This window comes from Calypte anna, chromosome 1, assembly GCF_003957555.1.
Source record: "Calypte anna isolate BGI_N300 chromosome 1, bCalAnn1_v1.p, whole genome shotgun sequence".
NCBI lineage: Eukaryota > Metazoa > Chordata > Aves > Apodiformes > Trochilidae > Calypte > Calypte anna.
In genome coordinates, this window is record NC_044244.1 from 126,728,708 (window position 1) to 126,742,987 (window position 14,280).

The 14,280-nt window shown below is 36.6% G+C and overlaps 1 protein-coding gene across 3 annotated transcripts in view; it reads right to left on the bottom strand.

Annotated features, from left to right (window-relative positions):
• The window catches only part of TBL1X (transducin beta like 1 X-linked), a 201,411-nt gene that overhangs the window by 106,065 nt on the left and 81,066 nt on the right, over positions 1-14,280 (bottom strand). Inside the window, exon 1 of one of the 3 annotated variants that reach the window (XM_030446181.1) lies at positions 7,992-8,257. The exons of the other annotated variants lie outside the window; for them this stretch is intronic. The gene's annotated coding sequence lies outside the window, so the exon portion shown is untranslated. Of the gene's footprint in view, positions 1-7,991; positions 8,258-14,280 lie in introns of those variants that run through there. 3 annotated transcript variants of the gene reach the window in all.

Below are 14,280 nucleotides of genomic sequence, written 5' to 3' on the forward strand. Positions count from 1 at the left end.
AAACATTTTTCAAAATGCTAAAGTGAGAGATTAAGGACCTCTGAAAGCCATGCTGATCAGGACAATGATCTGAATTACATATACAGGTGTATGTCCTAATGTAACACTACACCTTCATGTAAATTTTATAGCACTGAGTTTTATGCAGCCAGTATGTGATGCTACTTCAGTCAGCAGTGTAAGGTGATTTTTTCCCAAGGTCTGAGGAGTGCAATTGTCATTGACTTCAAAACAAAAAAGATGCAGCCTGCAGTTCTGGAAACCGTGTCAGTCTTTTCATCTTGGAAACAACTCTCTTTCTGCAAATTGAGGAAATTATGAAAAGTGAGAGCAAGTATTTCCACAGAAGGATATTTGCTTTTATTGCACTATATTAAATGAAACAGAACCTTTTTATTTCAGGATAGAACATGTCAGGGATGTTGATGCCACTTAACTTTGATGCCAATTTAAGTATATGTATATGGATACTTACGCCTAAAGCTGGGTTGTATGAATATTCAGTCTTTATTAAAATGGGTGGTTTTATTGTACTACATTAGCAGGAAAAGAACAACCTAATAGCAAAAGATTCACTGAAGTAAAAAAATAATTATAGCAATGATACCAGGAATTTAAAAAAAGGATCATTAAGACTCTTTCCGAATTTCAGTTTACAGATTTTGTTTACTTTAGATCTAAGTGTTTTAGTGAGATACAAGCAGTTACAGTCTTTTTTTTGTCCCAGCTTTTCAAATTATTCAGGAAAATTATGAGGTATAGGCTAAGAGGCTTAGAAGCTCTGCTGAGAAATTTTGGAGAACAGGTATTAAAAAGTTAAATTTCACCAGGGCAGCACAAAGCCTAGCTGTATTTCACATTTTATCCACTGTAGTTTGCAATTTTAGGCTGCAGTCATGCTTCTTGTTCTGAGAGAAGCTTCACTGGTGTAGCCTTATTCCCTTGCTTCTCATAATCACTCTTCCCTTACAATACTGCTGAACACTGCAGCCCTACAGTATCTGTGGAATAACTGCTTATGTGAAAATGATACTGATTAAAAGAGTTCAGAGAGTTGGTGTTAAAAAGTGTTTAAACTAACCTAGATTATAGTTAACAAATCAGGCTAGAGAGTGACTACATGCTCAATTAAATCTTGTGGGAGAAATGCTGCATAGTTGAGAACAGTGGGGAACAGGAGTCTATTCAGCCAGTTCAGCTGCTGCTAGAATAAAGAGGGAGATACAGAGAACTGCCCTTGTTCTTAGGTTTTGTTCCTTTCATTTCTTTTCCAGATACCTAAAATCCAAAAGCTTTAACTCCTGAAACAGGCTGCCAAGTTACATCAGAAGAATCACCTCTCCAACAGTATCCGTGTTCAAACCTTTATAATGCACATAACACAGTAGCTAAAAAAAAACAACATGTAAAACAAATACTTCCCCTACCAAAACACCACCTCATACCGCAGCAATGAATGAGTTTAAACACAGTCATCTTCGTGTCCTCAATTCACCTTGTTATTGCACCTCCAGTTGCTGCAGCACAGACGGGATGCAACATCTCCCACTGTTCAGGGACTGCCCCTTAAGGTAAGCCATATGTTCTGCAATACCTAAAAGCAGCAGGATAAGATAAGGAAATCTCTGCAGCCTTAAGGCAGAATTGCTTTGATTTCACTGTTTTGTGTTCTACTCGTATTTTTTTACTATTTGTTTTCAGCCCAAGACTTTGCAGTGTTATTTATCTGGGTTAAGACTACAGAAAAAAAATAGAAATACTGTGTTGTGTGTGTGGATGCGTGTAAAGCCTAGGAAATTTCTTGTGTTATCTGTCTGGGTAACATTTTACCTTCCACTAGACAAATATAGTTTTAAACAGTCTGGAATGAAAACAACATTCTCAGCGTTCAAGACATTCTGTCATCACTGCCCATTTGTTGCCCTCTAGGTTCCTCTCAGCTGGCAAATCTCCCATTTAAAGAATTATTCGTCTGCTTAGACAAGGCTGCAAAATAAAATGAAAAGCTGGATTATTCTAGAGACTCATATTTTTCTTCCAGTGCAGAAAACTCGGTACATGAGAGCCGAACATGAAAAGCAAATGAAACCAATCTCTCAGACTTCCCAATTTTCCCTCACTATATTCTGAGAAATCTAATTTTGACTAAGATGCCACAACATTTATCTCTACATTTGTTGCTTATTTCTTTAAATACATTTATTGCCACTTACTACTTTAAACTGTTTAGGAGTCCTAAATATTATACTCATAGGTGATAGGGTTTTTTACTTGTAGTTCCAGTAAGCACACTGCCTGCACATACTGCTGCTTCTACACAATTTTTCATAAAGAATTAGCAATTGCTTTGCTGCCATTTTCCCTACATCATATATTTTGCAGAGAAAAAGTGTAAAAAAAAAAAAAAAAAAAAAAAGAAAGAAAGAAATCAAGAAAAATGAATAAATTATCAGTCTTCTGCAGCAAGATGGCTCAGGATTTACTGAGTGATAGAGTAGCTCTCATGTCAATTCCTGTACTGCAAAACCATGCTTATGTTTCGAGGCCCACCAGCTGCAGCACCAAGACTTCTACAGGCATATGCCACCGTTCTCTATCATATTAGTTCTGTAATACACAAAAACTCTACATAACCCTTTTGTATCAAAGTGTGGAAACATTATTTCCTCCCTTCAAGTAGAGAGAAACTGTGTGAAAGTCTGGAGAAATGTCTCAACATTTATTTTCCTTACTAAACAACTAAAGTGGGTTTAATTTTCTTGCCACAGATGAGTGAACCAACAAAAACTCTCAAAATTCAGGGGTGGGTTTCATATTTTCATATATTCATACGCTGAGTGCATACACAGCTGCAAGTGCACCAAGTTAACCAGAAGATGAACATAAGAGATCCCAAGTGATCCTAAAGTGATTAACGTAACACCAAGCCTGTTACTGAGCCAGAACTGCTTTATGGAGACCACTGCGTTCCAGTATTGATACTGAATCATTATCTTATACTGTTCACCCAAGTCAAAGTCTATTTCAAGGTGTTATATTGTTATAACACAGTGATGAATCAATTTCTTTTTAGAGCTGCCTCTGAGAGCTTAAAAATTCATGATTCACTTTATTAGCATTCTGTGCAGATTTACGTAATTTTTAGTAATATGATTAAATTTATCTGTGGTTGCTAATGGTTGCAATATGGAAAATGTTTGATATGAAAGTCATCATTACACATACACCCCATGGATCTCCTTAAAACACACTGAAAACCATGAACAAAAGGGACTCGTTGTGACAAATTCTTTTCATTTATTCTCAAGCAGGCTATCCTGAATATGCTGTTTGTACAAAAAGCAGACCTGAAAAGAAATATTGCAAATGAAACAAATAAAGTAGTACATTATAATTATCACATCTTAATATTGGATTAACTTGCGTTCAGGCCCACTCACATTTTACAAGATAAAAACATAGAAGATTTGATGCTATGAAATGAGGACTACCAAAAGCATGCTGAACTTGGAAATTTGTGTTCTTCATCACTAAATTTAAAGATTTTTACTGGGTTTCAAGGGTCTTCATACTGTCTTATTTATTTAAACTGCATGTTCTACTAGTCTAGGCTTAGGCACCAAAGAGACTACGTACTATTTTTGGAATGCAGCAGGATGTAACAGAATACAGTCTCATTAAAGTGCCAATTGACAAATAATTGAACAATCTGAAATGATAGTTCACTCTAAAGCCTGAAGTCATGCACCAAACATGGTGCAACATAATAGAAAACAATGCAAGAAGAGCGATATATCAAGGTATCTAGCACTACTTAATACTACTATGTGCTTCTGGCAACATAAACCATGGTTGATATCTAAGTGGTATCTGTTGTGTGCATTGCAATGTATCCTCTGGAAGAACCAAGTTCATCATGGAGAAGCTAAATAATCTTCTTGTCTCTCCTTGGTTTTTTTTGTGAACTGTCAAGCTATTAAAAAGGTCAAGCTATTACAATTAATGTAACTGAAGGGTGTTTCAGAGGGAAAAAGTACCTTGGTTCCCAAAGAGGTACTGGTGTGGCTTTTCAGAAACATTACATTAAAAATAAAGCATCAAAATTATATTGACTCCATTGCTCTCTAAAAAAACACTCTAGACTGTCCCTGCCATTAAAGGTGATGAGTATGTTCTAATTCAGTGGTGATTTTTCAAGCATCCCTCCACCAAGGCACTGCGCTTGCTCTTTCCCAGGAAAACAGGGCTAAAACATTATCATCAGATGGAAATGCAGACCCACCATGGGTCTACTGAAGGGGCACTTCATTAGGAGTCTGCTGACAGATGCAAACATTCTGCAAAATTCTTTAATGCAGAAACATGCCATTAATTTCAATATTTATTACTTTCTATGAAAGATAAGTGACTCGACATTTGAAAGAGCTTTACAAGACTAATATTTTGCCCCTGTCTAATGCTTTTTTGCTTCGTGATTTGCCTGTCTACTAGAGACTAAACTTCTTTCAAAGAATAAATTAAGCAATAAGACATGGCAAGCAGTGCATTTGGAGACAATTTACTTGACACCTGAGGCGTGCTACAGCGGCTGAAGGCCAAAGGCTGAGTAACTTTAACCATTCAGTAAATGCAATACTAATCAAACTGAAAGGTACAGCACTGGAAGGATTATTTCTATCATGGTAGGGAATTTATGCATAGAACCAAGTGCTTCTATGCATTTATTGACTGACAATAAATACACTATATTATTGAGAAACTTCTTCTAACCATTTTTATGCAAATGCTATCGAATACAAATTAAACGTGTTTTATGACTAGATGTTACTTGTGAAATGACAGAACTAACTCCTAGACTGCAGGCCCAGTATCAGCTTAAAAAAACCATGCAGAAGTGTACTAAACAATAAATATTAAAGGATAATATTAAAGGACTAGGCAGCATAGGACAGGACAGATATCATCCACTCTAGAGATTTAGCAACTGGCTTCAGCTATCCTGATCATATATCAATTAATTAAGGTCTGGCTGTGGAAGTAACAAAGAGTTATTTTTAAATTATTTATATTTTGTAACAATACTACATCATCTCATTCTGATGAGACCATACATAGATATGCAGCTGTGCAATTGCAACACTGTTAACCTTGTTGTTCTAGGTCTAATGAGTAAAACAACAGCATTATTTAGGTTCGTGATCTATTGGCCAGGCATAGTAAAGTTCACCTCTTAAAATAATTCTGCTCTGATGAATCTTACTTTTTAAGGAGGGCTATTTTTAAAAACTAAAGTAATTTCAAAAATGGAGAACTAGCTACTCTCTTTTCCCATCCCTTCTAACCTACTCGCCCAAAACAAGAGTTAAAAATCAATCCATAGTTGAATACTGAGAATAAACACACATAACCAAAACCCTTTTATACATCAGCATTCTGGTGTTTTTTGTGTTCATTAGTAAATGAATGATCCAACATCCAAGCTCTTGGGTATTAAAGCCAGAAACAAAGAGCTCTGGGGACACGGTGCCACTGCTCCTAATGTTGAACTAAAACATGCTAGCAAAAATCCAAACAAGACTATTGTTATTTTCTGATTTAGGAAACCAGATTCTATTAAAGATGTTTCTTACAGTTCAGTTCAGATAAAACGCAACTTACAGTCTCCTAGTATAAGGTTATTTGTGCTCCAGTTTATGTAAGTCATTCTTTTCAGGCATCTTAAACTTTAAATGCATTACATTTTCCACAAAACACAATTCTGAATAATATACACAATATTTAAATGACTTAAAATGCAATTTTAAAATTAAAAGCCCATAAAAACAGACTTCATGCATTAAGTCAAACTTCCACTTTAGTCAGATCTCTTCTTTAACCATGGCAAAAGTAGGTATCTAATGAAGAATGTATGATCAAAGCAAGGACAGAGTGGTACTCTCCCAGTCCCCAGCAACCTACAGGTCTATGATCTCCTTATGGTTCCAGTACTGAAGCACACCTGGACATGTTTTAGTGGAGCATTAATGACAGAAAGAAGTCCTGCTGTAATTTTGTGGCAGGTACATCATGGGTCAAAATATTTACCTGTAATTTTAGCTGTCTTAAATCTATTAGTTGAATGCAAACCTGCCTTTGATTTTCGTATGTCTTGTTCTGAGTACAAAAAAAATCTAGCATTCAAAGCCAAAAGCAGACAAATACATTTTACATTTACAAGACATTTGCACATTGGAGCTATGCATGCAAAATGGGCATTTTCACATACGTGTGTATTCAACAAATGTGAAATCTTCACATACATGTACAGAAGTACAATTTGGAGAGGCAACAAAAAACTATCCAGAGAAACACTCTTGCACATGTCCTCATTTTTGAAAATCTCATTTTAGGAATATTATGCCTCTGATAAAATGGTATTCTTTTCATGTGAGTGTAATCACTTGGCATTGTGCCTATGATCATATCCAAAATACTCAATGATCTTGAATACAAAACTGTTTTTCACTCACATTCTACAAAACTCCAGGCTTCGGAGTTCTATGAATATCGTTCAAACCAAGGGGACAGAATTGCTGGGTTATTATTGAACAACTTATATTTTGGAGATGAAGTGCCAGTGTCTTTCATTACAGCTGCTGCTGCACTGTCTTCTACTTCATTCTAGTTGAATAATTAAATACCCTTTAGTCCTTCTCACACTCGTAGACTCAGCATGGCTGTTAATCAATATCTCATGAAAGAGAATTAGGCTTGGGAAACTACTGGAGAAGGCAGAATGGGTAAGGCAAAAGGGAAAGAGATCTCCTCTTGATAACAGCAGACTACCTTTCTGTATTTTACAACACACCCTACCATTTGTGCACACAGCTTTGTGAACACAATACACATGCATGGAAGTGCAGAGGAATCCAAATGAATTTCAAGATTTGTTACATCTTGACAGCAACCAACAGCTACTTCTTCCTTTCTTTCCTAAATATCCCATCTTCACATGTTCCAGGGATCAAAGAAAAATCAGCATTTGACTGCATTTCTGAAATTTTTACCAGTGATTGTAAAAGGGAAGGATAAACAAAAGAAGGCATTTAATAAATACTATCTGAATTCTGTTCAGTGCAAAACATATGTCTCAAATAATTGAGGATTGTCTAGAATCTCTAAATTGGCCACAAGTTTACATAGTTTCTCATTCTTTTCTTCTCCTGCAATGAATCAATAGAGTATTAAGAGCAATCCTAGCCTGAGAGCCAAAAAAAAAAAATGAAGATGCACATGAAGGGGTGGCTGCCCTGCCACCCTGCTTCTACTCTTGATCCACTCAGAGAAAAGGAGATGCAGTTTCCAAGTCTATTCAACAACTCCTCCTTTCTGATGAACTGCTCCTGTATTGAATGCAGAAGCACTTCAAACCTCCTACCAGGCCAAGAAATTAACTCAAGTCAAACAGCTATTTCAGTTGGTTAAATAAATAAAGTAACAGTGATGATGACACCCCCAAACCACTAACATAGAGGAGGAAAACTGTGTAGTCTTTACCCCTTCTCTGTTCTAAGTGGCCTCTTACATCTCATGTTTAAAGATTTCATGCTGGTATTTATAAAACACATTAATTTAACCCATGCACACTTTTACTGTTTTACAATGGCAACTTTGAACAATAAGGAAGAGACAGCATTTCAATTGAAAACACTTAAAGTAAAAAATTACTGTTGATACTATACTTTCTGAATCATTTAGCTGAAATTAAACTTTTCAAGAAGCTAGAACAGTATTTTCTCCTCAATACTACTGGTAGCCTGAAGAGAAGCTATACAGTCTATATCTAATTTATAACTTATTTCAATGTTTCTGTTGCAACAAGATTTGCTTCAAGACCTAGGAAACCTGCTTCAGGTAGCACCTTCCTCAAAATGATCCAGAAAACATTCTATACAGCACACAGTCTGGATTCATGAATCACAGGAAGAACAGCAAAACAACTTCAAACAAACCTGGGTTTTCTGAGTGTCTTCCGTCCCTTTCCAGGACCTGCTTAGCCTCAAGGAAAGGTGGCTGACCTCTGGCTCCCAAACCAGAGAAGGGACATCAGTGTGCCAGAGCTGTGCTGCTGGATTGGCCCGGGAAGACTAGATGGAGGGACAGGACACTTCTGGGCAGGAAAGAAGCCAGGCAGGAGAGGCAGCCACAGCCACAACAGCCATGGCCTTCTCTAGGTGCCCTGAGCAGTAGCTGTATCCCAGCCTCACCTCCTCCTGCAGGGGTGCAAATGGTGCCTTGCTGCTGTTATCTCCCCCTCCCAGAGCTCACCCACCTCACTTTGGCCAACACCCTGTGTGTTTCGTGGATCTTGGCCAAAAAGATTCGGGTGCCCCACAACCATTTACAACACTGATATTTCTGTTACTTTTTCAGAATTTCTTGGTACACACTGATTAATATATAATGAAGCCCAATCTTTACACTAACTCAATGCTGCAGTTCAGTAACCATGTAGCTGTGTTACATACACACCTATGGAATAATTTGTGCTAATCTATATTAACTATGATTACATAGCAGTTAGGTAGAAAGTAATGAATGACCCCTTCTTATATACAGAGCCACATGTTTTTCCAAAATGGAAATGAACTTTCCGTTAAAATGTTAAAAGAATTTCCATCCTTTAAACAGAGCAATATCTTCTGAAACAATAGTTTATCAATTAATAAAAGTTTATGTGAAATGTTAGCAATATTTAAGTAAACAGCTCTGCATTTTGAACCAATTCAATACATATAAGAGGAACTATCTGTAACAAGCAAAACTGACTGAATATTTCTGGTCCTTATGTCCTCCATGATTTTAAACCAGATATATCTCAGCCTCTCTTTCTTAAGTTTTCTAACAAAATTACTAAGTGAGAGAAAATAGGGGCTTTCCTGCCTAGTAATCTCCTAAGCAGTTTCTCATCTTTAAGCTGTTCGCTGAATTGCTAAGCAGGAATGAAGAAAAGCTCTTCACCTGCTCCAAAAGCTAGTTGCCAAATGTGGGTTTACTATTCAGCCAGTTCAAGGTGCACAGTTGAGATGATTAATTTCTCTAAAACTCCAGCAGCAAATACTGATTATCATTTTAATTAGACCAATGAAAACAATGAATTCAGGAATCCCAACTCTGCATAGGAATTAACAGGACTTACAGGCCATGATTTTACAATCAACTGCAAATAAAATGTTTCATTTCTAGTGAAAGTTCAAATATTTATTTTTAAGATATTCATACTGATTTGTGAGTCAGCAAAACACACTCATGATGTAACAGTTGCCCAGAGTGGATGCAGTGTGTCAGGCAGTACTTTTATTCTGGCATAACATTGGTTTTTAAGCATAACTTTTAAGCATATCTTAAAAATGGAAATGGTAAGTACAACTATACTAAAAGCATCCTGAGAAATCCAAGTAAGAGACTAAAGACGAAGATACAGAAATAAATGAACAGCTCAGTTCCCAAAATAAATTACATTGCCAAACTAATCTCTTCTTTAGTAGGGTCACAGACAACTTTCTGTGTAGTTGTAACCTGAACTAAAGCAAAATATACATATATATATATATATATATATATACACGGAAAAATAGATACAGAAATTGGACTTAAAGAATGTAAGTAATACACCTTCTAATCTTGATTTTCTATAGGTAATTTAGGATATGTATAAATACAAAGTAATTTTTTAAAACTGTGTTTGACAAAAATACTAATTCTTGCTTAAAAATTGATCATGCCTAAATACATCAATATAAACCACCTGGCTATAAGGTCTAACAATTTGGATCAGTGTATGAAGACCTTATTTCTCCCTTCCACCAAAATGGACTGTCACACAGACGGGTCTGTTAGATGGGCATCTTTGCCCCTTCTTCAGACAGTTTTTCTGTCACACCTTCCCTTTTCTGTATTACAGAGGCTCTGGCTGGGATGGGAAACTGCATGAGAGGAATCTTCCTTTAATTACTGTAGATTGCTATGCCATGAATCAACAAATACACACCACCATGCTACCATTAGAGTTGTCTTTGTCTAACAAGCCTATTTGTTGCCTCCAGTTTCCAATGGAACTCAGCTGCCTTAATGCCCCATATGCCGCTCACCTTCTTACTTTGCCATGTGCCAGTTCTTCATGTTACAAGGCAGTCTTTATATGTATGGAATTTTTTTTTTAAATTATGTCTTCAACCTACCAGCTGTCAAAATCTGCTTGACATTTACAATATTGTTTGCAAAGTAATCTGTATCTATGCCAGTTTTTTCCACTGTGAACTACTCTTGCTCTTCCTTTATTCACTTTCATTTGATATTACTCTTATAAAGCTTATCCTTTTTTGTACACATCCAGATGATGGCTGAATAAGAAATTTGAAATAGAGAAACAGTACATTCTTTACAATGGGGATGAATTGCATAACATGTAGTGAACAACAGCTCTTCAGTTTGGCAGGCAGAATGCATATTCTTCTCTATTCAGGCTGAACCATAACTTTGGACTCTGGAAAAAGAAGCTAAATTAAGTTTTCAGCAAAGCTTTGCTACAGGCCTCTGATATAGAGCAAAAGCGATATATGTCAAGTAATGAACAGTCAGCTTAAATCCCAAATGTTTTCATGTTTTGCATTTAAGGCTGGATGATAACTTTGCTCTTTTCTTTTACTGCTTCTCTCAGAAACAATGAGCAGTCTCAGGAGATGAAAATAGTTTCTTCGTCTGAAAATCATATGGAAAAGATCAACTGCCCTTTAATAAAACTATAAATGTCTGGACAAACTTTTCCCAGATTTTCCTTCTTCAGTTATTTAATGAACATATGGTTATTTATAATGTGAACTACACTTGTAGCATTTCAAAAATTAGTTACAACCATGCCTTGAGCAACTCAGCTCCTCCCAGGACTACACTGACTAAACACTCTCCCAGTATTGTTTGCTTTGGGATCTCTTTTGACAGTAAACCCATTTTATTACTTCAGTGTCCTCTCTCTGTCTTAAAACTTAGTTTTCTTCTCTTAGAAAGTACCTCACTCTAGTTTACTTTAATTTCAGAAATATCATAACATCAGATATGAATTACGACAAATAAAAACCTTGGCAAGCAGGCATCACTGATTAAAAATACATGCAAAAAGAATGCAAGCTCAGCTTTATTTTTAACTATGCATTTAAGGGATAATAAGAAGTTGATCAGGTCAGTGAAATGTAGCAGAAGTGAAGAACTGGGCTGACATCTTTTCAACAGGTACAACAGACAGGTGCCTCAAAGTCAGGAGAGGCACCTCTAGAGTATGATACACCTAATGGGTGAGACTGCCTCAGAAGGGAGAGGCTCTGAGCTGGGAGCAGCTACGCCTGGGTCAGGGGTGGCTGCAGGGCAGAGAGATGCTTGTGTTACCTGATGGCTGCACAAGAGGTTAAGGGAGACGATCCCACCCAAAAGAACCTATGTCAATAAGTAAGAAGGATACAGTTAAGGAACTAGAAATATAGTCTTCTAATTTCCTTTTTCATATATGTGTGTGTGTGTGGTTTTTTTTTCCAAAGAGTAGGCAGTATCACCCTGAAAATCCAGATGAATCTGCTTCCATGTTTATATAGTTTATTTTACTCACTGTTAGTACCTACACAATTTAACGGAGCTTCTCATGTAAATATAATGGGTTTGCACAAAATTCCTTCCTGCTTAATGGAGATGTAATTCATTTCAGTATATCATTTAACTCATTAAACGGTGAAATGACAGCTTTTTCCTTTGCAGCCAACATAAACTGTAGATGTAAAATATTTATCAGAAGATGGCAAGTTATTTTAGTCCTAGCATTTCCTCAAGCACTTCAGTATATAGTTTCTTCTACTTTTGAAATTTGATCCTACTGTAAAAAAAAAACCAAAAAACAGGGGCTGAAACATGAGTGTTGCGTATAACCACGATTTCAACTGAAAAAGATGCTGCTTATTTCTCAATTTTTTTCTTAAAGCATATGGAAGGAACATTTGTTTTGCATGCTCCTATTCACTTAATTGTATTTTATGCTTAATTTGGGGATTCCAACTTTCTGTCCTCAACTGCCTTATTGTCCACTCACAAGGGAATCTCATTCAAAAGTGATTTTAATTATCACTTATTAATAGTTACACGATGCTCCAGACCTGCCTCCTCTGCATCTGCACTGAAGTCCAGGATCATCATCCATTTCTTAGGTGACTTTTGGCTGTCAACTCCAGAATAATTTTCAACACTTGATACTCTTTTCTCCTCTTGCTCTGCAGCCTTTCTTGCTACACTACTACTTTTGTTAAGTCATGTCAAAATCAGATCCATCTTGTTACACAGACTTGTAACCCTTGATAACATTATTTTAACCTATATATTATTCCAGATCTCCAGCTGGAAAAACCACAACATTTACTTAAGTATAGTTTTCTATAGAATCCAGAATCACAGAGTAGTTTGGGTTGGAAGGGATCTTCACGTATCATCTAGTCCCACACCCCTGCCATGGGGAAAAAGGTCTTTTACTAGGTCAGGTTTCTCAAGGCCCCATCCAACCTGGCCTTGAACGCTTTCAGGGAAGGGTCAGCCACAACTTCCCTGGGAAACCTGTGCCAGAATCTATTTAACACCTGAATGCAACTCATTAATCATGAAGTTTATGCATAATATACCTAATTACCACTAAATCACACTACCACCACAAAAGCAAGCTTTATTTTTTCTTTTTCTTCATTTTTAGGGCTTTTCATAGGCCTTTTCTAACCTCCTGTATTATGTTAGTGCCCTTGCCTACACACTGCATTTCCAAACAGTAATCTTCATGCTTCTTCTCATGCTGCCTCTTTTACCAGGAAAATGTTTTCCATAAACATCCATCAAACCTGGATGGTTTGCTCTTCAGAACAGAGAAGAGGAACATTTTCTATGAAAAACACTGCTTTGGTAAAAAAATCAAAATATGCTATTCTAATGAGAAAAAAATATCACTTCTTAAATTCGAATAGATTTTAATCCATGTTCATCTTTCAGATATGCCTTCAAAAAGAACGGAAAGTATGGCTACACTTAAGGGACTCCAGTGCCGTGTCACTGAATCTGTTCATCCTACCTAGGTTTATTCCAGATTCACAGCCTGAAAATTTATTCGGGACTTGAAAGTCAAACAAACTTTCTCTGTTATGGCTAACCAAAGTAATCAAGATTTTTCCATGCAAAAACTTTCACACCTGTTGCAATCCCGTTAACATTACAGAGGTAGCCAGAATAAGGTTTGGCTCTACACTTGAAATTTAGTTAATGATCTCACTGATGTCTGAGCCAGAAAATAGCTTAATTTACAATTCCATAAGCATTTCTAAATGAATAAAAAAGCAGTACACAGGAACTCAGCTTATTAAAATATGAAGAACGTGACGATTTGTTGCACAGAAGAAGAGCCAAACAAATTAATCTAGGGTACAGGCTTTCAGGTTTGTAAAATAAAATCTTAGGTGTTAAATTTTTTTTACTATATGGTTTCCTGAACATAACATGACTCCTTGCTTGTCCATGTTCTTATGATGTGTGATTCTACCGTATGCTGTTTAAAAAAGCAAAAAATGAAGTCATATCAGAGTGTATTCAGACCACGTTTCATGGCCCCATAAACCTTTTGGAAGCCTGGCCTCTCAAACACCTCCACATCCCCCGCAGATGCTGAACCCAGGTGACACCACTCCTGGGCATTTCATGTTTACTGCACAAACCTAACCACCACCAAGGAAGGAAATTCCAAGTTGAGCTTCAAGAAGCTTTCCAAACAAAGAGCTCTTCTGACAGATGTTTTTTGTTTTAGCATGTTTTCCTAAGAAAAGCTACACAGTCTTACACGCTTTCTAACTCGGGCAGCTATGAGCCCTGGATGGAATGTCTGTGAGACCATTTGTTGCTTTGTGAGAAAGGCTTTTGATCACAGGTATCAAAAATCCCAAGGCAAAGAGGCAAAGACAGTAGCCTGCTGTTCCACAATAGCCAACAAAATCAAGATTAGTCAAGCCCTCTTCAAAACAGAAAAATAAAATAAAATTTACGGGTCAGAATTTCTTCCTTTTAGGTAAACCTCTGCGATGTTTTTATTAGGTTAAAAGGAAAACACCAAAGCAAGCTTTTAACATAAGCACCATGCTTCTAAAAACTCTGTTGCCTCACTCTCAAATGTGTAGCTTATTTACAAGAAAAGGCATAGGAGAAAGATTGTAATGATACATTATACTGATAAAA